Source organism: Callospermophilus lateralis, chromosome 16 (genome assembly GCF_048772815.1).
Source record: "Callospermophilus lateralis isolate mCalLat2 chromosome 16, mCalLat2.hap1, whole genome shotgun sequence".
Lineage (NCBI taxonomy): Eukaryota > Metazoa > Chordata > Mammalia > Rodentia > Sciuridae > Callospermophilus > Callospermophilus lateralis.
In genome coordinates, this window is record NC_135320.1 from 22097225 (window position 1) to 22122706 (window position 25482).

Here is a 25482-nt window from a genome sequence, read left to right on the forward strand (position 1 = left end):
TGTGAGAACATTTTTTTTTCCTTTCCTAAAATTCAATCAATTATTCCAACACTATTATTTAAATAGTTCATCTTATTGTTACCGGTATGAAGTGCTAATTTCTTATATGCTCCATTATTTTTCATTTGTTAGTTACCTCATTTCTATTGGCCTGTATGCACCCTGGCATCACAACAACTTTCTCGTAACCCTTGAAATGTCACGGAATTTTATGATGCCAAAAGAGGAAAAGAAGTCTCTACCTGATGTCGCTGACCCTCACGCATCTTGTTCTTTTGTTCTTCTAACATTATTCTGAATATCCTTACAACTTATTTCTTTCAGCTGTAAACTTATTCATCTTGTCACAGTCTCACATTCACCACATTAGGATTTTGCTTGGGATTGACCTAAATATTCACAGTAATCTCCGCTAATCTGTGTTTTCTCTTTCTGAGGTTTCACTTACCCATAGTTCACAATGATCTGAAAATACTAAATGGAAAATTCCAGAAGAGAGAAAGAGCACACTTCACTTAACACATAACTGCAAGTACAATGTACTGTTGTTATTGTTCAATTTTATTTGTAAGTTATTACTGTTAAGCTCTTACTGTGTTTAATTTATAAATTAAACTTCATTATGTGTATATATGTATATTAAAAAAATTAGTCTATATAGAACAGAGTACTGTCCATAGTTTCAGGTATCCACTGGGGGTCTTGAGACAATAGCCTCCATGGATAAGGAGGGACTACTAAATATCATTTGAAGAGTAAAGAAACCTTTACCATTTAAAATTTTCCCACTTGGAAACACGATATATCTTCTGTATTTTTCTTACCTTGTTCAGATTTCTTAGTAAAATTTTGATGTTTTCATCAAAGAAGTACCATATTGTTCTTATTGCATTTATTCTTAAGATATACATATATATACATATATGTGTGTGTATATATATATATATATATATATATATATATATATATATTCAAATGTAATATATAATTACTATTCCGATTGACCTTTTTCTCTCTAATGTATTTCTTAAAAGGTTTTGGTGGTATTAAATATTAAACTGATGTTTATGTATTTATCATAAATAAGCATTTTCTTATTTCGTTATATCCAAAGTTGAAAGGTTGATTTTTGTTTGGATAAAAGTGATAAAATAATGAGAGTTTTGTTTTGCATTTTTAATAATTAATATTCTGTACTGTCACGTTGCTGAAAACTGCTAGATAAAGATATATAACAGCCTCGAGGAAATTTTGTTTAGCTTCTGAAATTAGAAGACTTGTCTTTAGGGTTACACCATTAAGTAATAATTTTTAACTATAGGTTTCAGAAACATGTTTATACATTTTTAGTCTATTCCTAGTTATTTAAAGGGTTTTATTATATTTGAACAAAAAATTTTACTGGGTTTTACTAAGTATCATTCTGTTATTTATGCAGATTTTTTCTACATCAGCATATTCATGTTTTAAATATATCATTAGATTTTTTAAATATCAAACAAGTCTCACAACTCTGAAAAATGATGTATTTCAGTAGATGACATTGCTATTTTAAATCACGTTGTACTTAATTTTTTATTTAAGTCTGCATTTCTGAGAAAAAAATTAAAGTAGTTTACACAAATCTATTATCCTACTAAAAACTAGTAAAACATTATTTTCATTTCTTAAAATCACAGACGGCTGGATAAAATTATAAGAATTATCATCCCAAAATCTAAGAAGAAGCTTGAACCCAGAGAACTAATCTGAGCATCAAAATTGTTTTTGCCCTGAGGGCACTGCTGCCTAGGGAAAGCAGAGCAAGCAGAGCTTCTGTCTTCCTGTCCTCCTGGAACAGCAGGGATTGGAGAGCAACAGGCTCCTGTCCTGTTCATAAAACCCTGACCCCAAAGCACTGCAGTCTTCCTGTAAAAGGACTCAGAGGTCTTGGCACAGAGTTGGAGAGGAGTAGAGGAAAGGACATCCTACCTTACCTCAAAGCAGTTCTTGAATGAATTTATATTTTAAAGTCAAATGATGCAATAAGCCTCAACCCTGACTGTTGTTGAAAGCAGACCTAGATTGCTAATGTTCCAGAAATACTCGGCAGAGACAAATGCAAATTTTCTTTAAAGAATGACATCTGTTATCTGAGGCCTCAGTAAGTCCCCCTCTTTCCCCTCAAAAACAGTTGGCCCACAGTGAATTACTAATTACTAATAAAAAAGGGAACAATGCAACTTAGAAATTGTAGAAACAAACTCACAGAAATTCAAATATTGTAATCATTGGTTACAGAATATAAAATAATGATGCTTGCTATGTTTAAGAGAGAAAAGAAACACTGGAAAATATGGTACAGAATATTATACCAAAAGTAAAAATGGGAGAGAGAGAGAGAGAGAGAGAGAGAGAGAGAGAGTGAGTTAGAAGGAGAGAAAGAGACAGAGACAGAATGATTTAGTGCATTTGAAACAAAGTGTTGAGAAATTTTTAAAATTAAACCATTGATAGCTAAAATTATATCATTTCATGAGAAAAGGATTTTAAGCAAAATTAAAAATTATTTCTTTTCTTTATTACTCTCATAACAGTTATAAAAGATATCAAAAAAATTGACAGAAGTAAATCAGGAGAATAGACAAACCCATTGTTAAGGTGGGGAATTTAACTTACCTCTTTCAGTAACAAACAAAAAGCTAAAAACTACCCAGGAAAAAATATGATGAATGACCTAGCCTTAAAAGCATAGACCACTGTACCACTTTGCTTTCTTTTCTAGCAAATGCAAACATTGCTTAAAAATTGACTATTTACTTAGTCATATTTATATATAAGTTACAACAAATTTTAAAACAATGAAAATGAAACAAATACAACATATTTTTCTGATTATCATTTGATTAAGCCAATAATTTCTAGCTATATACTTAGAGAAAATATTTTTAAAATTAGGGAATATTTCAAAAGAATCCATCAGCAAATAAGAAATCATAAAATTATAAATATTTTCAAAAAAATGATACTCGAAAATTATGCATTAGAAATGTATGATACAGTAGGGAAAAATAGTCAGCCTTACAAGTACATATTAGAAAACAAGAAAGATTCAGGTTTGGGGCTGGGGATGTGGCTCAAGCGGTGGCGTGCTCGCCTGGCATGCGTGGGGCCCGGGTTCGATCCTCAGCACCACATGCAAAACGAAGATGTTGTGTCCGCCGATAACTAAAAAAAATAAATAAATAACTATTGAAAATTCTCTCTCTCTCTCTCTCTCTCTCTCTCTCTCTCTCTCCCTCCCTCCCTCTCTCACTCTCTCTTTAAAAAAAAAAAAAAAAAAAGAAAGATTCAGGTTTATTAAGGTATAACTTTACCTAAAAAAATAATAGGAAAAAATACAGGAAAAGAGGAAGGAAGAAAATAATAAATTGTAGAAAAGACATTAATAATGTTGAGAACAAAGAGAATGAACAAAGCCAGGAATGGTTTCCTTCAAAAGACAACCTAAAGGGACAATCTCATGGAAAATTTCAAGGAAAAAAGAGAAAGCACAAATAACAAATATCAAGGAGGGAGGAAGATGTGACTTAAAATGCTACAGACATTTAAATAAAAATTAAAGAATATTTTGAATAATTCTATGCTAATAATTTTGAAAGTTTAGTTAATATATATTTCTAAAAAACAGACAATATGCCAATCTGACTCAAGAAATGAAAAGACCCACTTACTTGGACTTAGCATGTTTAAGTAAGGTACTAGGTATAGGGTCATTTCAGGTGGGTTTAAATCTAAGCTCCACCATTTATTATCTGTTGGGAAAATTATTTAACTTCTCTAAATCTCAGAGCCCTTATTTGAAAAATGAGATTAAATCACTTCTCTTCCCAGGTTGTTTCAAGAATTAATTAAGATAATTCATGGAAATAACACAGTTGGGCAACTAATGTCAGATATTATTAATAACATCATTATTGTCATCAATCTTTCAAGGACTAAGCCTCCCCTACATTTATATTTCTGGCAATCTCCTGCATATTTGCAATAATTTTATTTTTCATGTTTCAATTATGTCATTTGACAAAAAAAAAATCATGCTCATTATATTTTCCCGAAGAGCTGAATATCCTTGAAAAGTAAATGATAGATAGAAGATGACCAAATAGAGGTATTCAGCTCTATTCCTCCACAAGAAAGAAACAAAGCCACGTTCAGATATCTGCAATCTGAGCAAATGACTTTGGGAGGATGCTGGAAATCTGAAAGGGGGAAATTGGAACCTTGGAGGACTTGGAGACCCGAGGTGGCCTCATAGAAAGTGCAATGAATTACTGCAGCAAATGCAATTCTGGGCTCTCAGTTGGATGGGGAATCCCCTTTGCATGGAAAAGGGTGAGTGAGAGCGCCCCAGCAAACTCTTGTCAGCACAGGCCCTGGCAGTCCTGCCTATTGGAAAATCATTCAGTTGTTGTCACAGGCTTGTAATCCAGTGACGGATGCAGACTGGCATTCATACAGTAGCTTTGCTTTGGAGAAGAAGCTCATATTGTGTACTCACCAACCCCTAGGACCTCAGTGTTAGTCAGATTTTTTTATCACTGTGACCAAACTATGGGATAAGAACTACTTAGAAGAGCAAAGATTTATTTTGGCTCAAAGTTTCAGGGGTTTGAGTCCATGGTTGGCTGGCTCCATAGCTTTGGGTCTGGGGTGAGACAGTACATCATAGAAGAAGGGTGTGACAGGGGAAAGATGTTTAGTTCATTCCATCTGGGAAGCAGAGAGAGAGAAGGGGCTGGGCCCAGGAAATGGCCTTCCAGTGCATACCTGCAATGTCCTGTTTCCTCCAATCATGTGCCACCTGATTACAGTTTCCACCTCCTCTCAGTAGTTCATCAAATGGATTTATCCACTGATTAAGTTAGAGCTCTGGAATCTGATCATTTCCTAAAACTCCCACCCCTAATTGGGGACCAAGCCTTGAACAGATGAGTCCGGATGACCCTTCATACCCAAATCATAACTCTATGTTTTCATAACTAGATGCCAACTTAAGAAGAGAGCTATTGTTCAAGTTCATACTGCCTTAGGGTTCAGAAACCTCTACATATCCCCATAGCTGGGACCCCTGAGACTTTCCAACACACTGGCAGAGGGGGTACACATTCAAATACAATTGACCTAATAGAGCAACTGGGACCCCAATATCCAAGTCCAGGCTAGGCCTTGCATTAAAGTACACAGGTGTTTCAACACACAGAGGCGGGAAGGGGTTTCCCTCAAGAACTGAAGGATAAGAGTGCTGTCCTTTGGAATCAAGGTGTGACCAGCTCTATGGGGTCTCATAACACCGCCAGGATTGGGAGGGCATGCTATGGACCAGGTACAACTGGTGCTAGGGTTCCTTGCTGCCATCTTCTCCTGTGGGTCATTGCTTGAAAGCTCAGACCATTGCTGGGAGTAGGAGCAAGTAGCCTAGCTCTCTGCCACTGTCTTCCTCCATGGGCAGTCATGTGTAGGCCTGTGCTACTACTGGAACTGAAGGCACATCCTTTTAACTCTTTACCACTACTAGGGCTACCAGTGCCAGAAATCCTTGCCAACAGCAGAGTTTGCTCCTACAGTGCTCAAGAAAATGTCCATTGCCCTTAACCCCACACTGACTCTTGGATTCACAGCACCTACCTGTGTCACCAGAGTGCCTTTTCCCCCACATGGACCCCAGAGACAGTGGGCCTCTTTGACCCACCATTGAAGGTTTTATGCCCAATGCTATTAATTACACTTCAAGAAGCTATTATGCTCAGCTAGGACAAAAAGCCAACATTGCACACCAAAATGACACCCTAAGTTGTATCTTTAGGAAAAATCTGTGTACTATTAGTATCACCTTATGAAAGTGGTAGAGATAATTGATCCAACAAATTTGCACATATCAAAGTAAAATCACAAGAAATATTGAAAAAACAAGGTAACATGGTACCAATAACTCTCTAATCAGAGATTACAAAGAAAATGGTACTGATAAAATTTCTGATAAAGAATTTTAAAGAATGATTATAAAGAAACTCATGAGATTAAAGATAATACAGAAAGTTGGATGAATTTTTTTAAAAATACAAAACATGAATGAGAAATTCATAGAAGAGATAGAGATCTTGAAAAAGAACCAAAGAAATCTTATAAATGAAGAGTTCAATAAGTTAAAAAAAAATACAGTTGATAGCTTCAGTGCAGACTAAATCAAGCAGAAGAAAGAATATCTGAACTTAATTACAATATTAAATATTAAAATATTCCAAAAAAGCAATATATAAATAAATAGGAAGGAAGGAGAAAAGGAATGATGGAAGGAAAGAAGAAAGGGAGGGAGGGAGGGAGGAAAAGAGGGAAAGATAAAAGAAAAAAGACATGAAGATGGGGGTCTATGAAACTTTTAGGACACTACTAAACAAATATTTAAATTTTGGCAAGAAAACAGGAAAGGCATAAGAACCTACCCCATAAATTAAAAACTGAAAACTTCCTTAATTTTTGGATAGATATGGACACCCAGGATAGAGTTCTATAGGACACCAAATAGGCATGACCTCATCACAACATATGTTCAACAAACTTTGAGAAGTATAAGACAAAGAAAGAACTCTAAAAATGGAAAGATAATCCTGTCCCGTCAAATTGAAGGGGACTTCCACAATACTAACAGCAGACTTCTCATCAGAAATCTTACAGGCCAGGAGGAATACAATGACATATTTCAGGTTCTAAAAGAGAATAACTGTCAAGGATACTATACCCAGCAAAGCTATACTTCAGAAATGAAGGAGAAATAAGGCAGTTTCAAGAGAAGCAAACACTGAGGGAATTTCATCACTGCTAAAGGCTTTACAAAAAGTACTTAAGGGAGTCCAACACCAGACACAAAAGAAAATTACTATCATCATGAAAACATGTGAGAGTATAAAAGCCCAATGATAGAGCAGATACACACACACACACACACACACACACACACACACTCACACACACACACACGCACGCACACGAAGAACCAAGTCTTATAATCCAATAAACTGCCCAATTCAACCACAAAGATGGACAATAAGAAAGGAAGAATAAAACAAGAGATATTCAAAACAAACAGAAGAAATTTAACAACATGACAGGACTAAGTCTTTACTTATAAATTATAACCTCGATCAAAGGAATAATTCAACAGGAAGATATGATAATTGTAAATATATAGGCATCTAAATGTGGAACACCCAATTTTATAAAACAAACATTATATCAAAAAAGAGGACTAGGATCAGTCACAATAGTGAGAAATTTAATACTCCACTTTCATCAGTGGACATCCAGATTTAAAAAAAACAATTCACAATGAAACCATTGATCAAATGGATTTAACATACACATATAGAACATTTTTTCCAACAACTGCTGAATACACATTCTTTTCATCAGCACATGGAATATTCTGTAGAATAGATCATATATTAGACCACAAATATCAAAGAATCAAAATCATATCATTTGGTTTGTTTTCTGACCACCATGGAATAAAATTAGATATAATGAAAGAAACTTCAGAAATGATACAAATTCATGGAGAATTAATGGCATGGTACTGAATGAATAATGGGGTCATTGAAGAAATTAAAGCAAAATCAAGAAAATTTTTTAAAATATTAAAAAATAGGAACATAATATGCTAAACTTACAGAATAAAGTAAAAACAGTAATAAGACAGTAGTTGTTGCAATAAACATGTGTCAAAAGATTTCAAATAAACAACTTTAGGAGTCATATTTTTCAGATTTGGGTATTTGAATACCAGTTATATAGGATTCAGAATCATTTCAGTTGTTCACATGTGCCACTAATTCAGAATCTTCTGAATGCCACATTCAGAATACACATTCTTTTCATCAGCACATGGAATATTCTGTAGAATAGATCATATATTAGACCATAAATATCAATTTTAAAGAATTTTAAAAGATGATTATAAAGAAACTCATGAGATGAAAGATAATAACATCACTGGGTAAATACTCTTAAAAGCCTAGTCAATCCAGGAATCTAGGGTATTTAAAAAGATGTACTAGAATATCAAATTTCAAAATGGTACTAATTAGATTCAACTTTGTGCTAAAGTATTTTAAATTTATGTCTGTTATTATAACAAGAAAAGGAGAGGGAAATGCATTTATTATTTCTTAATCCAATTATTGATGGGGAAACATTATCTGTATCTATAGGACCAGCACCCATATTAAGAGCTCCTTTTAGCTAATCTCATGTGCTGCCTAAGAAAATAGACTGTCACATTAGTAAAGTACAATCAGATTCAGTACCAAGATACACGAAGAAATGCTTTTATTAGCTGAAATATTCCTGAAATTTCTACAACTTTGTCAGCTTTTCTATTATATGGTCAAAGGTAGTAAATATACATTTATTTGAAAATCCATACATTCTTGTTAAGTGATAGGGCACAAAACACTTAGAAATAATCATTTTTATTCTATAGTGCTCAAAAAACCATAGATATTCATAACCACAGTAGATAAAAATTAATAATGAATTGACAGAAATTTTTCACCAGTGCCCAGAAAAGATCAATTTAAACATTTAAGTATATTGTCATATTTGAACTGTTGAACAAATCATTTGAAATTGGACATTCTTTGACATAAAGCAAGTTAAATTAATGTGCACCAATATCATATCTCTTTCACTCTATTGCTGGGAACTCTAGCCAGCAGAGATTGCCCTTGAGGAAATGGTCACTTGATTATTTGCCCAGTTAAATTCATGGTTTATCTCATTGATCATCAGGAAGATCTTCTGGCTATTTTATCTCAGTTCTCTAATATTTCAAAAGCTTCTCCTAGCAATTCATTCCCTGAAATTTTTAAAAAATTGTTTCTTGCTGGGAACAGAAGCGCCCATCTGTAATCCCAGCAGCTTGGGAGGTTGAGACAGGAGGATCACGAGTTCAAAACCAGCCTCAGCAAAAGTGAGGCACTGAGCAACCCAGTGAGATCCTGTCTCTAAATAAAATACAAAATAGGGCTGGGGATGTGGCTTAGTGGTTGAGTGCCCCTGAATTCAATCCCTAGTACCAAAAAAATAAATAAAATAAAATTGTTTCTCATCCTGATATAAAGTAACACATCACACAAAATTTTCATGAAGGATGATACAAAAAACAAACCCAAGTGAGAGGAATCAAATGACTATTTCACAAATGGTATAGCCTACATGAAGTAATGTCGCATGTCTTACATATTGGTCATTGATCAATTGCTTCATGGATATCAATTTTGCTTTTTTGATTAACTTCTGAGGGCTGGGACTTTGACATATTTTTCTTGTGAAACTAATAGCCTCTAGTTCTTAGGGAAAGGGGAGAAAAACACCTCCACTCCAGGCCTCCACTTAAGCGTCAGTCCAGGCTGCTGCATTATTTCACATCTCCACAGTGGAATACCATCATCCCTAGGTATCTGTGGGGAATTGGTTCCAGGATCCTTCTCAGATACCAAAATTTTCCAGAAGCTCAAGTACCTTATATAATATAGGTTAACATATAACCTATGTACTATTTCTTATTACTTTAAATCATCTGCTTATAATATCTATGTAATGTAGACTGTATGGAAATAGTTGTTAAATTGTGTTGTTCATGGAATAATAACAAAAGAAAAGGCCCATATACGTTCTGTAAGGATGCAAATTTTTTTAAATTATTTTTGATCTGTAGTTGATTGAGTTCACAGATGTGGACCCCACAGATATAGAAGGCTAATGGACTTAAAAAAAAATAGAGAGTCCATTGTTAACAAAATTTTTAAAGGAGAAAGGTTCGGAAGACAGGAATGAAGCAATCCACCTGGCCATTATCTAAAGCAAAGAACATCACAGGACAACCGGGTTCACAAACCATAATCATTTATTACCCAGGCATCTTCCTTTCTTGTTTCTCTTAAAGAGGAAAAGAAAAGGTTTTATTGGTAGAGATAAGTGCTGATTGATTATCAGTTAAAATTGGATAGCTTTTAAAATGCTGTCGGTTTTGTGAACTCTTACTGTTTTACCCAATTTCATTTTATAACAGAACCCTAAGGTCTTCTAGAGTCAGATCTAAAATTCCACAGACTCCAGCACATTGAATTGCTAATGCTGAAAGGGAGAGTGCCATTTGACAGTAGGACTCTGGAGGCCAAATCAGCACAGTTGTGCTCCCAGTAGGAGACAGGCCACACTTCACATAGAAGAGGCTGTAGTCAGTCAGTCCTCCCTTACTTGACTAAGAAAGTTTCAGGGAAAAAAAAAAAAATCTTTTAAATATATATGTTCCATTTCTCATAAAGCTAAGATTCTAGATACATCTTGTACTGTTTCTTCCAAAGTATGTATAGATTTCTGTCATTAAAAAAGGTGTATTTGGTATTAATTATTTGTATTTGACATCTCTTTTATTCTCTGTTTTTGTCTTAAAAGGCAATTTGTGTAACTCTATAAGAGACCTTTGCAATTTGAAGAACTCTCTTCCTCTCTCTTTAGTTCCAATTGAATAAGAAAACCTCCTTTGCTCTGGTGGTAATGACATTCAAAATTCATCTAATTACTAAAACAACATATGAGAAGAATTTAAAAAGAACCTTGTCTTCAATTTATGCTTTCAACTTATTTTATTCATCCATTTAAAGAAATGCTTCCCTCTACACTGATCTCTTCCTTTCATCATTAGATTATAAAATACTGAATCTTATTACATCTCAACAGTGTTCTTTCTTTTAGTTTTGTTTTTAAATATCCCACTCTAGACCAATGCAAAGAAGACAGATGGAGTAAAAAATAAATAAATTTCAGGGTAAAACAATCCCTATAAGAGCCATTTTAGGATATGGACCTTCCCAAACCCAATTTTAATCAACATTTACTTATATATTAATAAGAAATTAAATACTCTAGGGGGAAAAAATCCCCTGGACTTGAAAGAAATGAAGGAAGAAATTATCAAGAAAAATTCCATTTTGATATATCAGATCTAACCTCGAGAAATGGAGAATAACTATGTCAATTCTAGTTCTTGTCAAATTCATTATTTGGCCAAGGTTAAAAAGAAACATCCAGTAATAGTCTTTTTTTTCCCCTTATTTGACTTCACGGAAAGTAGAAAATTATATCCTGAGAGCACAGGAATGCACCCTATAAGGACATGCAGGATTTTCCTCTCCTGGGTGTACTACAATACTGTGGGGTAGATATTTTTATGTGACAGAATGGGTGGAACAGAATTTGTCTTCCAAAAAATCCCTGAGAACTTTTTGTGCTTTATTTTGTAATTCTTTAAAATGACTACCTTGTTTTCTGACCACAAAAACCCCTTCTCTTTCACTTCTTCATTGGGAGCTTATTAAGATTTCTCCAGGATGCTTAGAGAGGGGAAACATTTTCAAAGTGTGATTCAGTCTACTGTTTGGAAACTTGGAAAATGCAGACAACACATTTTTATACCCATATAAATGCAATGTGGCTGACCAAGACTGAGTGTCAGAGACCAGCCATAGGATTAGAGCATCTCTGAGCTATTCCCATGCCCTGCAAAAACGTACATTCCCACTTCTTTCCACCACTTGGACTATTGAAAACTCTATCACCCCTTTTTAAATAAGTATTCAATCATTACTATCTATAGCACATCTGCAGAATGAAATTGTTCCGGTGTAAAGACAGAAATGTATTTTATTCCTATTTAGCCTAAGAATTCCTCTTTCATAATTTTTTTTATTTTAACTATTTCCATATTTTATTTTTTTTTAATTTCTTACAAAATTATTTGATGATTTCCCGGACCAACTTTTAATAGAGTAGTCATCAACTCAGTGTGGTGAACAATCTGATAACACATTATATAAAATCATTGCTTAGAAGGGAATAAATCCCTTTTACACAGCAGTGGCAGTCACGAAGCAACTAGAAAAATCTACAAATCTCTTCCAAGTCTTTCACACCCTCTTGTTACTGCTAAGTTCAAATATGATGATCAATCTTAGAATTAACTCTGGAGGGCAATCTCTGAAACTTATATGTCTCTCTGGGTTCTTATTGTGGGTTATTGCATTTTGGTGATTCTTTGTTTTCTATAGAAGCATCAAAACAGAGTCTGTGTCTGGGCCACACATGAACACATTGTAGACATATTGCTCACAGAGGCAGCTCAGGTAATGACAAAATGGGTTTTTCAATATTACGTGCCTTTATTTTAAGCTATTTAATATTCCAGCATTCCTGTGAATGAATATAATTTATACTTATGAATGAAACAAATAGGGAAAAATGGATTCCCCACAGCATATCGTTATGACAAAAGAAGAAAAACTCTTGAGACCTACAATGAATGCCCAAATCTATGTTTAGATTTCTACCAAATGATAGTAGAGGTCCACGGTTCTTCTAGTAAACCTATTCCCAGAGTTAGCCCTCAAAAGTTCTTAAACATCTGTTAAATAGACCTAAACATTTATTAAAAGTATACATTGCTAAAAACAATCAATTAAAATGACTAGTTGTTGTGTTGTACACAATTATACAACTTTCACATGATTTTCAGAGTAATAGCTTTATATATTGCTGTAATATTAACTGAGTCACTGAGTCTTTAGATACTTGCAAACCTAGGGGTTGTACCTACTGGAAATAAATTCAGAGTGAAAAGAAGTTATTTGTCTATGATTAGATTTCCTTTTTCTTTTTTTTTATTTCCTCCTCAGCATGTCTTAGAGTCACATAGGATTATTCATCCAGTCCTAACCTAGTGCCTTTTAGGTCATAGACAGACTCATCAAATATTTATTGGTTTTCAATTTTTGAACCTCTGTGAAGATAAGATGATGCATCATGTTGGGGGTCCTTTAACAATTAAGAGTTTGTTCTTTTTCCCAGAGTTTATACTCAAATAAGGAAGGCAAGACATTTATAGAACAAATTCAAGTGAAGAATGACCACTTGTAATGGAGATTTAATGTGTGAGGGAAACTCTGGAGGGAGGAGCATTTCCTGGTGGGGTCACTGAAAAGTGGGGCTTTCTAGATTATTCTAGATCCACCTGCTGAGAGAGGTAGCAGTGGGAGGTGGTGTGTCAAGTAGACTGCAAAGCTGGGGCTTTGTGTGGAGATAGGAAACATTCAGAGCTCCTGAAAGGACTGAACAGAGGCTGATTTGATGCAAACAGATTTCATGATTACTGGAACAAACAAACAAAAAAGAAAAACTCATTTGAAATGTGGATGGTCCCAAATGCCATGCTAATAACATCCTTAGGGTCAGTTCTGTTGGTAAGGGGAAGCATCTGAGGGAATCTTCAAAGAGAGACCACCTTTGTTCAGAAAGACCAGGCTGGTATTATAGCACAGGGTGACAGAAATTAAATCAGAGAACAGTGGGAGGGAAAGAGTGGTAAATAGAATATTCTCATAATTTAGGAAAGCAGTTGTGTAACATGACAAGTGCAATTTCCCATTGTAAACACACACACACACACACACACACACACACACACACATTTTCTCTCTTCTCTACCAAGTCATTCACCAACTACTTTCCTATGGATTTCTTCTTCCTATTCATAGCAAACGCCTTGATCATTTTCCGCTCTTTACATTTCCATTCCCCTCCAATTTACCTCCTTAGCTCTCCAAAATTATCTTCCTTACCATTGTGCCAATTAAATGACTTGACAAATATACATGTAATTTCTTTATTAATGGATCCAATACAGACCCCTTAAAATATGCTTCCATAATACTGAATCTCCTGGATTTCTTCTCTCTGCTCTGCCCTCTCCTCAGTATCCATTTAGAGTTCCTCCTCCACTTACCTGTTGGTGCTCTCAGGCATCTGTCACAGGAGCTTGTCATTTTTAATTCCACTTCCTTTGTGGGGAGTGAGGTCAAGTGCTCTGAGGTCTCAGCTATTCTCTGTATGATAATGATTTCTAAACATGGATTGCCTGCCCAGACCTCCCTTGTGTTTCAGAACCCTGTCTAAGGTACTCACATCTGTCAGTTTGGGTCCTCCAAGTAGCAGATGTCAAATCGCTTGGAGTCACAGACAGGCCAGTGGTGGGTTGCAGAGAGAGATGGCCTGTTGGAGGTGTCCCACCCAGAGTAGCAGGGCCTGGTTCTAGTCTTCCATCATGATAAATTATGGGATGTCAGTGGACCCTGAGACTGTGGCCCAGGGGAGGTTCTAATTCCCTGCACACCTCCAACAGGGACTCTTAAAGGGAATGCCCAGCACTTCCATGGCTCCTTCATCAGCCAGTTACTAAATGAATACTCAATTTAGAAGTTCCACTGACGCCTCAAAGTCATCTATGTCCCATTATTTCCTGTGAATCTCACACTCAAATTTTCCTCTTCCTGATTTCCATACTGTTATTAGTACCTTTTCCTAGGCCAGGAAACTAGGTTTTATTCCTAGGTCTGGTACTTACACCTCCTGAATGCTGTCTAAATCACACACGCATGCACATACATGCACACTCACACACACACACACACACACACACACACACACACACACACAATTGCAACTTAAACTTTTATTTATTCACCTTTCAAGTCTGAGCTAAAACACCTGAGTGCTTACTTGGTCCTTAGATCATCTTTTGTTCTCCCTGTCATTGGACTCATCAGAATCATATTATAATGACCAATTTATTTTACTTTTGAAATATTCCTAATATAAAAAAACCCCAAATGTCCACTTACTATTTTTTACTTCTGGTTCCTTTCTGTCCTTTTAACAATATATAATGAATAAGGTTGGTATTATGTATTTTAACATAGGTATATGTGAAAAATACTTTTGTGGAATTCTCTCTCTTCCTGTCTGCCTCCTTGACTCCAGAGAAAGCTCTGTGAGGGCCTGGGCAGTGTCTGTCCTGCTGCTTTTCACACTATATGTTCAAAAGTAGTTTGAAACAAATGTATCAGTGGAAAAAAAAAATGAAACCTGGAAGGAAGAGACGTATCTGAGGGTTTTTAACATGGTACTTACCTCCTTCTTCAGTGTGATCTGAAAATCCACCACGACTCTTGATGTTTTAGGGGTTGTTCACTAAGCAAGGACCTGAGGTCCACAGATACTCAAAGAAAAAGAAAAATTAAAAATGAAAGTTTCATGGAAGGTTAGGTAATAAAAGCACACAAACATTCACACAGACACAAATATCGGGAAGATACTTCAGTTTTTAAGAAACTCAAAGACCTTTAAAAAGATCTCCGTTTTTTAAGAATACTGATTAGATTAGATAATTTGGCTTCTTTTCCAGCTGGGATAGCCAAAACTGCAAGGGTGTCAACCAGAGGAGAGGCTGCCTGTGTGACGCCTGACTCCATCAGACTCAGTACCCTCCATCCTTCAGTACTCTTGAAAGCTATAACAATCCCAGCACTTGTGCTAAATGGACAAACCTCTGAGGGATCCATGATGTGTGGAATTAATCACTCCTAAGTATTAAAAAAAAAAAACCCATATATTCACAAGTGACAGAAATGGAACTGTCAGCTACTTGTGCTATCGGGTTGCCAGATGATCCGAGCTATTTTCTGATTGAGTGATGTATTTCACTTTGCCAGCAGATGTTTAAACCACACACTCACTTTTATTTAAGAAAATTTTAATCTTTCTGGAATCCTCTATGAGTTTGAGTTGGACTTATGGGAAAAGAATAAGAATATCCCACTCCACATAGGTCACACAGGAAAGTTGGAAGGAAAAGGAGCCCACAGGAAGCCACGTTCCCCATCCAGCATCATGGAGTTCCCACCACAGAATCAGGAAGTCTGTGTGCAATCGATTCCTCCCACGGGAGCCAGTCCTTGCAAAAGCAGCCACCTTTGATTTACCTCATTCTTATGTTTGATTTCTTTTATTCTTTCATTCTAGTAACACTGCATATACGGTGCATGAGAACTGGATGTGAGACATACTAGCCCATGTTCTAAACCCCTAACTGACAGACTGTGAGGGAGGCAATCTGGAAAGTCAAGGAAAAGACAGGCCATGTTTTAGTTCTATCAACCCTGGGCCTTGGACTCACTCTTGATACGCAGTGTTCAGAGAGGCAGGTGTTCATTATTATGACTATACAAAATATTTCCTTGGCAGACACAAGGTATTTTTATCAAGTCAGACTTGACAAGTGAGGATCAATCCTCTCAAAACCAAGATTATTTTCCTTTTCTCACCAAGATTATGCTTTTCTTAGCATCCCAAAGGCATTTTAAAAACTATTGTCTTTCCAAGAGGCTACAGCAGGAGATTTTGTGGATCAGAGTAGGACTTAAAAGAATAACCCAAGTCTATTTAGGGAATTGATCTCTCACTCTGTCTCTGTCTTTCTTGTTCTCTCTAGACATGTAGTACAAACTTTCCTGCCTGATAAATACAGTAACAATGGTTTTTCTATTTATTGTGAAATTTTTAAATTAAAATATATAACCATACTACAAGATTTCTAATATAAAACATGTACTGATGCATTTATTCAGCACCATTTTGATGAAGAAACAGATTTTCTTTGATGACCTCTCCCCTAACTAGAATCTAAAGTATTTCCTGTGGAAACCAAGGTTGTGTTATATAATTTGCAAATTCCAGTATTACATTAAAGTACAACTATAACATAAAGATACTTTCAAAATTATTCCAAACTTTTATAATTGACTTGGTGAGACCTAATTTGAAAGCAGAATTTTAAAAATGAGTTTTCTTTGTCAATTAAAACAATTTAGAACTTATTTTTTATATAATCAATAGTCTAAATTTTTTTTATAATTTATTTTTCATTTTGCACCCATTTCGCTAGCTGGCATAATATTTAATTACATTACACAATCACAAGTTCATTATGTAATTACAAGTTCAACTTGCATAAATCGATTTGGAGGCAAACACAACTGATTCCTGACAAGCTCATAGTTTATGGTTCAAATAGAAGTTTGTGATTTTGGAGAGGGGCTTGCTAGTCATGACCCTCTAGGACTCCATGTATTTTCCAGTTTCAGTCAGTATTGTGAAACAGCTTTATAGTGCACTGGGTATCACTTTCTCCAAGTCTGATGAGACAGAATATCTGTGCACACAAGTCATATAAAATGTGTTTGTATACTTTTATATAGTCAGCGCAGGACAACAGAAGACTAGTAATATTCATTATGAGCTGATCCCCAGGCTCAGCAAAGGTGACCAGGGTGGATAGAGTCTCCACCACCCATTTCTTGCCTGCAGTATAGCTGAAGGATCTTGGGAAGCAGCTTGTCCTGTATTTTACACTACAGGGTAGTAGGAATCACTGTGTCAAAGCACTAAACGACATACTATTTTGGGAGGAAGGGGCTGGAACAGAGCCTATTTGTTCCCAATACTCCTACCCCGAACCTCATCCCATGATGTTGCATTGCTGTCAAATTCTACGGTTACTCTTGAGATCCGTAGTGGGATGGGGACTGGCACCTGGAGAACTGTACTATAAGTATTTCCTTGCAGAAGTTAAGGAGAATAGTTAAAATTTGGATATGCAGAAGGGACAGATTGTATTAGGTTATATCAGCAGAGGGTGTGGAGAGTGTTGGTCTATCTGGCTAATTACTCAGTTTTGTATTGATTAAGAGCACTTCTACTGAGAAGTAGTTTGATGTGATGGTGATTTGATCTTGATCCTACCATTTACTTGTTGCACAACTTTGGTGGATGGACTTAACCACTCTTTGCCTTAGTTTTTCTTTTGTAAAATGTAATAAGTGGTTTTATATAATGAGTTAGTTCCTGAATTGCACACAGATAATTGAAGGAAATTATCAATATCACATCTTTCACCAAAATCCAGACAATTAAAATTCAGAGATAACTGTTGTTTGGAAATTGTGTTTAGACACACACACATACCCACAGACACCAAATATACACACTCACACATGCATCCTCAATTCCGCTGTTTCCTAGCTCTAAGCCAAGAAGCCAGCAGAAATAAGTTGTGGATAGCTGAGCATGGTGCCACACACTTGTAGTACCAGCAGCTGGAGAGGCTGTGGGAGGAGGATTTTGAGCTCTAAGCCAGCCTCAGCAATTTAGCGAGGCCCTAAGTAACTTAGTAAGACTCTGTCTCCAAATTAAATATAAAGAAGGGCTGAGGATGTGGCTCAGTGGTCAAGTGTTCCTGGATTCAATCCTCCATACCAAACAAACAAAAAGAAGGAGAAAGAAGTCCACTTATGCAAAATGAATTTTGATTTTTATAATCTAGCTTATCCCCACACATAGGTTTAAAGTTTTATTTCAGTGCCTACTTTGTAGTTAATGCTCCTTTGCCAGCTATTGCCCTCTGTCCATATAATGCTTACAGGGTTCCGTTGGGAAGGTTCCAATTCACATGTCACTGGATATGCTTATCAAATACCTTTTAACAACGCTTCTTTTCACCAGAAGTTGTTATTGATCTTGCAGTTAGGTTATTACACTTGAGATAGCAGTCAATATGCCCAGTGAACTAAAACGTTATCCGTAATCATTTGTTTTCATATCATAGAGTCAAAGCCAAATTGATCATCCCACCTTCAAAGCCAGCCCTTGTCTTATGTCAATAACACCATTAGTTTTTCAATTCTTCAAGTCTCAAAGCTCAGAGTCATATTTGTCTTCTCCTTTCCTATCTCCTCATTTCAAATCCTTGCCTCCACCCCTACAAGGTTCCTGCACCCCTCTCTCTCCTGCTTCCCCAGCTGCCTAGGTACTTTTATAACATCATAATCAATGAGGGTACTTTACAGCACTCACAGAGACATCAGCAATAGTCACCAGTCAGCCACCCAGGTCTCTCTACTCACTTCATCCATCTCATGCCAAATGAAACCTCCTCAACCTAGACTTTGGCCAAACTACACTTTTCCTTAAATATGAAGGACTTTGTAGAATCTTGTACTATTCTTGGTGCAGGTATACTCTGGTCTGTTTTTGTTGTTTGGTTTATTTATATTTAACATATATTTTATTATTTATTCCCAAATTTATCATTATATATAATAAAGCATCTACTTCATCTATATCCTTGCTAAGCACAAATGGCTTGATAAATCTCATTATATTAAGAAAATAACTTTAAAAGTGACTTAAAAACATAAGTCACAGGCTAAGGTTGTGGCTCAGAGGTAAAGCACTTGCCTCACACATGTGAGGCACTGGGTTCCATCCTCAGCACCATGTAAAAATAAATAAATAAAATAAAGGTATTGTGTCCATCTACAACTAAAAATATTTTTTAAAATACATAAGTCACATGATTATAAATGTGAAATTCACTGGGAGGAACAGAGAGAACATTTCAGAAAAGCAAACAAATTTTCTCTCTAGTAACTGCAGGTCATGATTTATGTAATAAAGCAAATCTGGTTGGAATGCTCCCAGGTAAGCAGAAAAGCAAAGCTTTGTATGTTTACTAATGATTACTGATTCTACTGAGCTCTGATGTTCAATATAGCTCATTTGAGCAACCCATATAACCTCGGTAAACTTCAGTTTGCTCTTCTTTCAAGTGGAAGCAATCTAAACTACAGCTGTTACCTGAGCATGTCAGGACGTCTCATTTCTTTGCTTATGGTGAGGTGTCTAATTACCTTTTCCTATCTGTGAACACCTAATTGCACCAGCTTTAGGAAGTTTATCTCTAGCTTATTCTCACCACTAATATATTTTCATCTGCAAATTCCCACAGTGTGGGGAACTAAGCACACCTTCTTTCTATCCCTTTCTCTTTCATAGCACTGTAGCATGTCATTGCTTTCATTTATTAGTATCTATGTCTCCCTCTGTTGGAATGCAAGCTCCTCTTTGGCAGAATCCATGCCTTGCTAAACTGGTCTAGAATGGACAATCAGCATAAATTGGGATTGTGAAATTGTTCACATGTTCACATTTCTTTTTCTATTATTTCTCCTGCTTAGAACTAATCATAAAAAAAACCTAAAATTATAAATATGCTATTTTATTAAATACTTTAAGAAGACTTTTCAACTGGATACTGAAGAAATAATTGCATTAGAATGTGAAAACATAATAAAATAGATAAGTGATATAGTGGTAATCAAGGTGAATGTTGTGAAGTTTAGCTGAAGTTGGCCAGAAAATACAGAAATATTCATGAAGTTATGTAAACATATTTATATAATTGTAATAATTATCTACTATATGCACATACATAACCTCACAGTTATGCAAATTATTTGTTTACATGCATAGCAAAATCCATATACCATTTTTCTTTTTGTATTAAAGAAATAATTGTTTTGGTTTTTAAAGTGATGGAAATAAGTGATCACTTTCAGTTCACTTTGGAATAAGTAAAAACTATCATGGAGAACTTCAGATTTAATCAATTTGTTCAACTTCTAAAAAAACCCCCAAAATCTATACTTATCACTATCCTTCATTACACATTGAATTGATTTTAAATTCTGTGGCATAAGTATCTAAAGTCCCCCTCCAATATGGCTTTACCCTTCCTTGCACATATTGTAGAAGTTAGTTATGCTAACGTAATTTTCATTCTGAAATGTACTATGTGTATTCATGAAAATTTCTCTCTGCTCTTGCAGTTCCTTTAATATTGATGCCCTACCCAGTAGTAAAGACTCAACTCAAATACCACCTATACTTTCTAGATCTATGTGGAGATAAACTCCACATTATTTGACATTCTTTCAGATGAGCTTTATAGGAGGTAGCACTTGGAAACCATTGTTAATGCTTATGTTAGCCATTTGTATAATTCTTATCACTTATTGGAGTCATGCAGTGTCTTATTTATTTTGTTTTTAATCTTTCAATATGTCATATGCAATATTTTCAAACCATTAGTGAATAAAAAGAAATTGTCTTCTTGAACATGAAATTATCATATATGGGATGTTTATTTTATATGGGATGTTTATTTTATATGTACCTTAAAATAGACCTTAACAACAAGGACAGATATTCTGGACAGTCAGATAAAGTATGCCATTTGAGAAATGCATAATGAGTTTAATGAACATGAGGATCAGAAGATCTGGGTTTAGATTCCAGATCTGTGGTTTATCAGTTTGTCACTCAAACTTTTTAGCTTTAAGAATTGTCTCTAAAAGGAGGATGAAAACATGATATTTTCCTCTCTATCAAATGAGTCACTGTGTATGAAATTTCTCTATCATCACATACATGTTAGTTATTACTATAGAAGCAAATGTCTTTGGTGATTTTATGAATGCTAAGAGTTGAATGTTCATGTCCTTACAAGTGAAAAAGGAAGGTAAGAGGGATCTTCTTGATTATAAGATTTTGTGCATTTTCATTGTCTTTATGAATGTCTTCAAATGTAAGTTTTCTCTGAAGGTGGTGATGTTTACTATTTGGTGATTGAAAAAATGCTTAAACTTTTCTGCTTACTCACTTTGAGAAATATTGAACCAATGCTTCTAAACCATTTTTTTTTTTTACATTTTTCGGATAATTTCCAGTGTTACATTTTAGTAATTTTCTTTATGAAGTTTAAAACCCATGTCTTCTTTTCTTTGGGCTTTCTTCCTATCCTTACAAGCCAAATACTTGGACACAGACATGATGTTATAGATTGGAGTGACTGAATGGGCTAGCATTTTAAAGCAGCACCTTTTTTACTGCTGTAAAATTGAAAATAGCAAGAAGGGGGTTGAACATCCTCAGCATAGATTAATGAGAGCCCATGACCAGAAACACAGAGAAGGCTGCCAGAAATTAACTGAAGTCAAGCAGGCTTTAAATAAATGCAAATGAACATATTTAATCTCCAGAGAATTAATGCTTGGGAGCAGAGCTGTAAAACCACATGATCTAGTTGAGTAAATCTGGCTCTAGGGATCAAAGTGAATCTAAGCTTGTCAGGAAGGACTGTGGGGAGAATCTTTGGCGTAGCGATATGTGCTAGGTGGATGTGCATAAAGGTGACTCAGAATGGCTGATTTTCATTCAGGCTTCTGTTTTAATGCTGGTAGCTTAAACTGAGAGGCTGGGATGAAGAAGTTAGATAGATGCACTGCACTTCTTTTGTGGTATAGATTGCTGGTACTCAGGATCAGAAAAACGTGTGCTAAAATAAATTGGGACTCCAGGAGAATTAGCTAAGAGAGCTCAATTTCTCAAGGTAGTTTAGGGCTCCCCTGTCTGACTCGGAGGCCTTAAATATCAGGGGTGGTCTAAAAGGTATCCTGTACTTGGTGATAGTGACTAAATTTGCCTTCAGATATGCAGAGGGTGCTGATGTTGACAAGATATTTTATTACAGAAAACGCCATCGGATCTTGGTGTGTTCTAGGAAGGCTCATTTATTTCTTAAATAAATTGCAGTGAAATTCACACAATATAAAATCAACATTTGAAAGTGTTCAGTACAATGACCTTAGGTTCATTTTTCAATGTTGTACTATCACTACCTCTAACTCCAAAACATGTTTTGCAACCTCAAAGAAAATCCTGCACCCATTAAACAGTTACTGTTGATTCCTCCTTCCCCTGCCCCTGACAACTACCAATGTGTTTTCTGTCTAATCACATAATATGTGACATTTTGTGTTTGACTTCTTTCAATTAGCAAAATGCTTTCAAGATTCATTTATGCTATCACATTTATCAGTATTCCATGCCTCTTTATAGCTGAATAATATTTCATCGCATACATAAGTCGCAATTTGCTCACCCATTCATTCACTGATGAATCTTTGAGTGGTCTCCACATTCTGAGTGGTGCTCATATGAATGTTTATGCACCAGTTTTTGTTTGAACACCTGTTTTCAATATGTTGGGTGCAAATCTAGGAGTAGAATTGCTGGATCAAATGGTAATACTGTTTTAAGTTTTTGAGGAACCACCAAATTGGTTTCCTCAGTGACTGTATCATAGTTACATTTACAGTCTATGTATGTGGAGTATAATTTCTCCATTTCCTCACCAAGGCTTGTTTTTCTTTTTGTTGTTGTTGTTTACCATGATGAGCGTAAAATGGTATCTCATTGTGGTTTTGATTGCATTTTCTTAATGGCTAATGGTGCTCAGCAAGTTTTCATGGGCATATTGCATGTATCTTCTTTAGAGAAATTTCTGTGCAAGTCCTTTGCACATTTCTTACCTGGGTTGCTCATTTTGTTTGTTGTTGCTCTTATGAGCTCTTTATATATTCTAGATACTAGACACCTTTAGATATATGATTAACAAATATTTTTTGCCGCAGTCCTGCTGGCTGGGCAAAATAACCGGGGGGTGACGAATGACTTGTGTGCGTTGATACAGCAGGAGTAGGAGCCGTTTATTGTAGGACAGGAGCGGTATTTATACATTTTACACAGCTTATCTAATTAGCATAAAATAGATACAGCAGTCAACCAATAAGGAATCTCCACACTTAATGGCTCAATTTTATTACTTCACAAACCACTCCCTCTGGCATTTTGCCAGGCACCATGCAGACTTGTTTACAGACTCTAACATTTCTCTGGCAAAATACCAGGTGCCATCCTGACTTGTTTATGTACCTTAACAATTTTTAATTAATTTTATTTTATTTTCTTAATATTTTTTGCTACACATTTTAAATTTTGATTGAGTCACACCCATACATATGTGCACATGCACACCCACACACTATGCCTTTAGTCTCTCATATCTAAGAATCCATTGCCAAATCCAAGGTCATAAATAAATATCTCTATATTTTCTTCTAAGAGTTTTGTAGTTTAAGCTCTTGTCAATAGCTTTTTGTTCTGTTTTGAGGTAATATTTGTATAGTGTCTGAAATATAGATCCAGCTTTCATCTTTTACATGCAAATATCCAGTTGTTCTAGCACAATTTGTTAAAGAGGTGATTCACTCCCTATTCCTAGGCATTGGCACCCTTTTCTAAAATCAGTTGGTCATGGATGCATAAGATAATTTTTTGGAATTTTGATTCTACTTGATTTTTCTCTGTTTCTATTCTTACTTTAGTACCATGATGATTTGACTACTGTGGCTTGATATTAAGTTTTGAAATTGGGAATGTGAGTCCTCCAACTTTATTTTCCTTTATATCTATATCTATGTCTGTTTATCTAGGCTGTTTGTAGCCCCTTGCAATTGACTATGAACTAAAGGCTTGGATTCTCCACTTCTGCAAAGGAAACTTGGAATTTTTCAGGGATTGCATTGTATATGTAGAGCACTTTGCCATCTTGACAATGTTACATATTCCAATTTATGAACATGGCCTATCTTTCCATTTATTCAGGCCTTCCTTAATGTCTTTCAGCAATCTTGTAGTTTATATTGGAAAAGACTTTCATTTTTTTGGTTAAATTTGTTCCTGGGTATTTTATTCTTTTGAATAGCATTATAAATGTCCTTGTTTTCTTGATTTTCTTTTCAGGTTTTACATTGCTCGTATGTAGAAACATAACTGAATTTTCTATCAATCTTGGGCACTCCAACTCTGATGAATTGGTTAATTAGCTCTATTAAGCATTTAAAAACATTCTTTGGGATTTTCTGTATAGAGAGATTGTTTTCCTTTTCCATTTCCAGTTTGGATTCATTTTATTTCTTTTTCTTGCTTAATTATTTAACACATTGTTGAATAGCAGTGCTAACAGTAGCCATAACTTATAGTAAAAGCCTGCTTTCTTCCATTATTGAGTATTGTATTAGTGTTGGAGCTGTCATATTAAAATACCACAGATTGGCTGGCTTAAACAACAGAATTGTTTTTCCCCTGCAGTCTGGAGGATAGAAATCCAAGATTAACGTGTCAGCAGGTTTGTTTTCTCCTGGGATCTCTCTCCTTGACTTGCAGATGGCCACTGTTCACTGTTTTCACAGTTTTGGTGTCTCTGACACTTCTTATTCTTCTTATAGAGAGACAAGTCCTATTAGATTGGGATCCCTTCCTTATGACCTAACTTAACCTTAATTACCTCATTAAAGGTCTTATCTCCAAATACCTTTAAAGGTATAAGGTTTCAATCTGTCAATTTTGAAGGCACAGAATTCAATCCATAGTAAGTATGATGTTAGCTATGAATGGTTCAGAAAACTTATCCTGTTAATGAAGTTCCCTTGTATTCTCTGTGTTTTTATCATGAAAAAAAAATTTATCAAAGGCTTTTTTGTATCAATGGAGATGATCATATGGGATTTCTCTCCCCTTTTCTGTTGATTATGTACAATATTATATTGATTGGCATTTGCATTCTGAACCACCCTTGCATTTCTGGGATAAATCCCACTTGCACAATAGTGTATAATTCTTTCAATATGCGGTTGGATTCTATTCAGTTATTTTCTTGAGGATTGTTGCATCTGTATTTGTACAAGGGATATTGTCCTATAGATTTTTTTCCCCAGATGTTGTCTAATTTTAGTATCACCCAATGATGGCTTC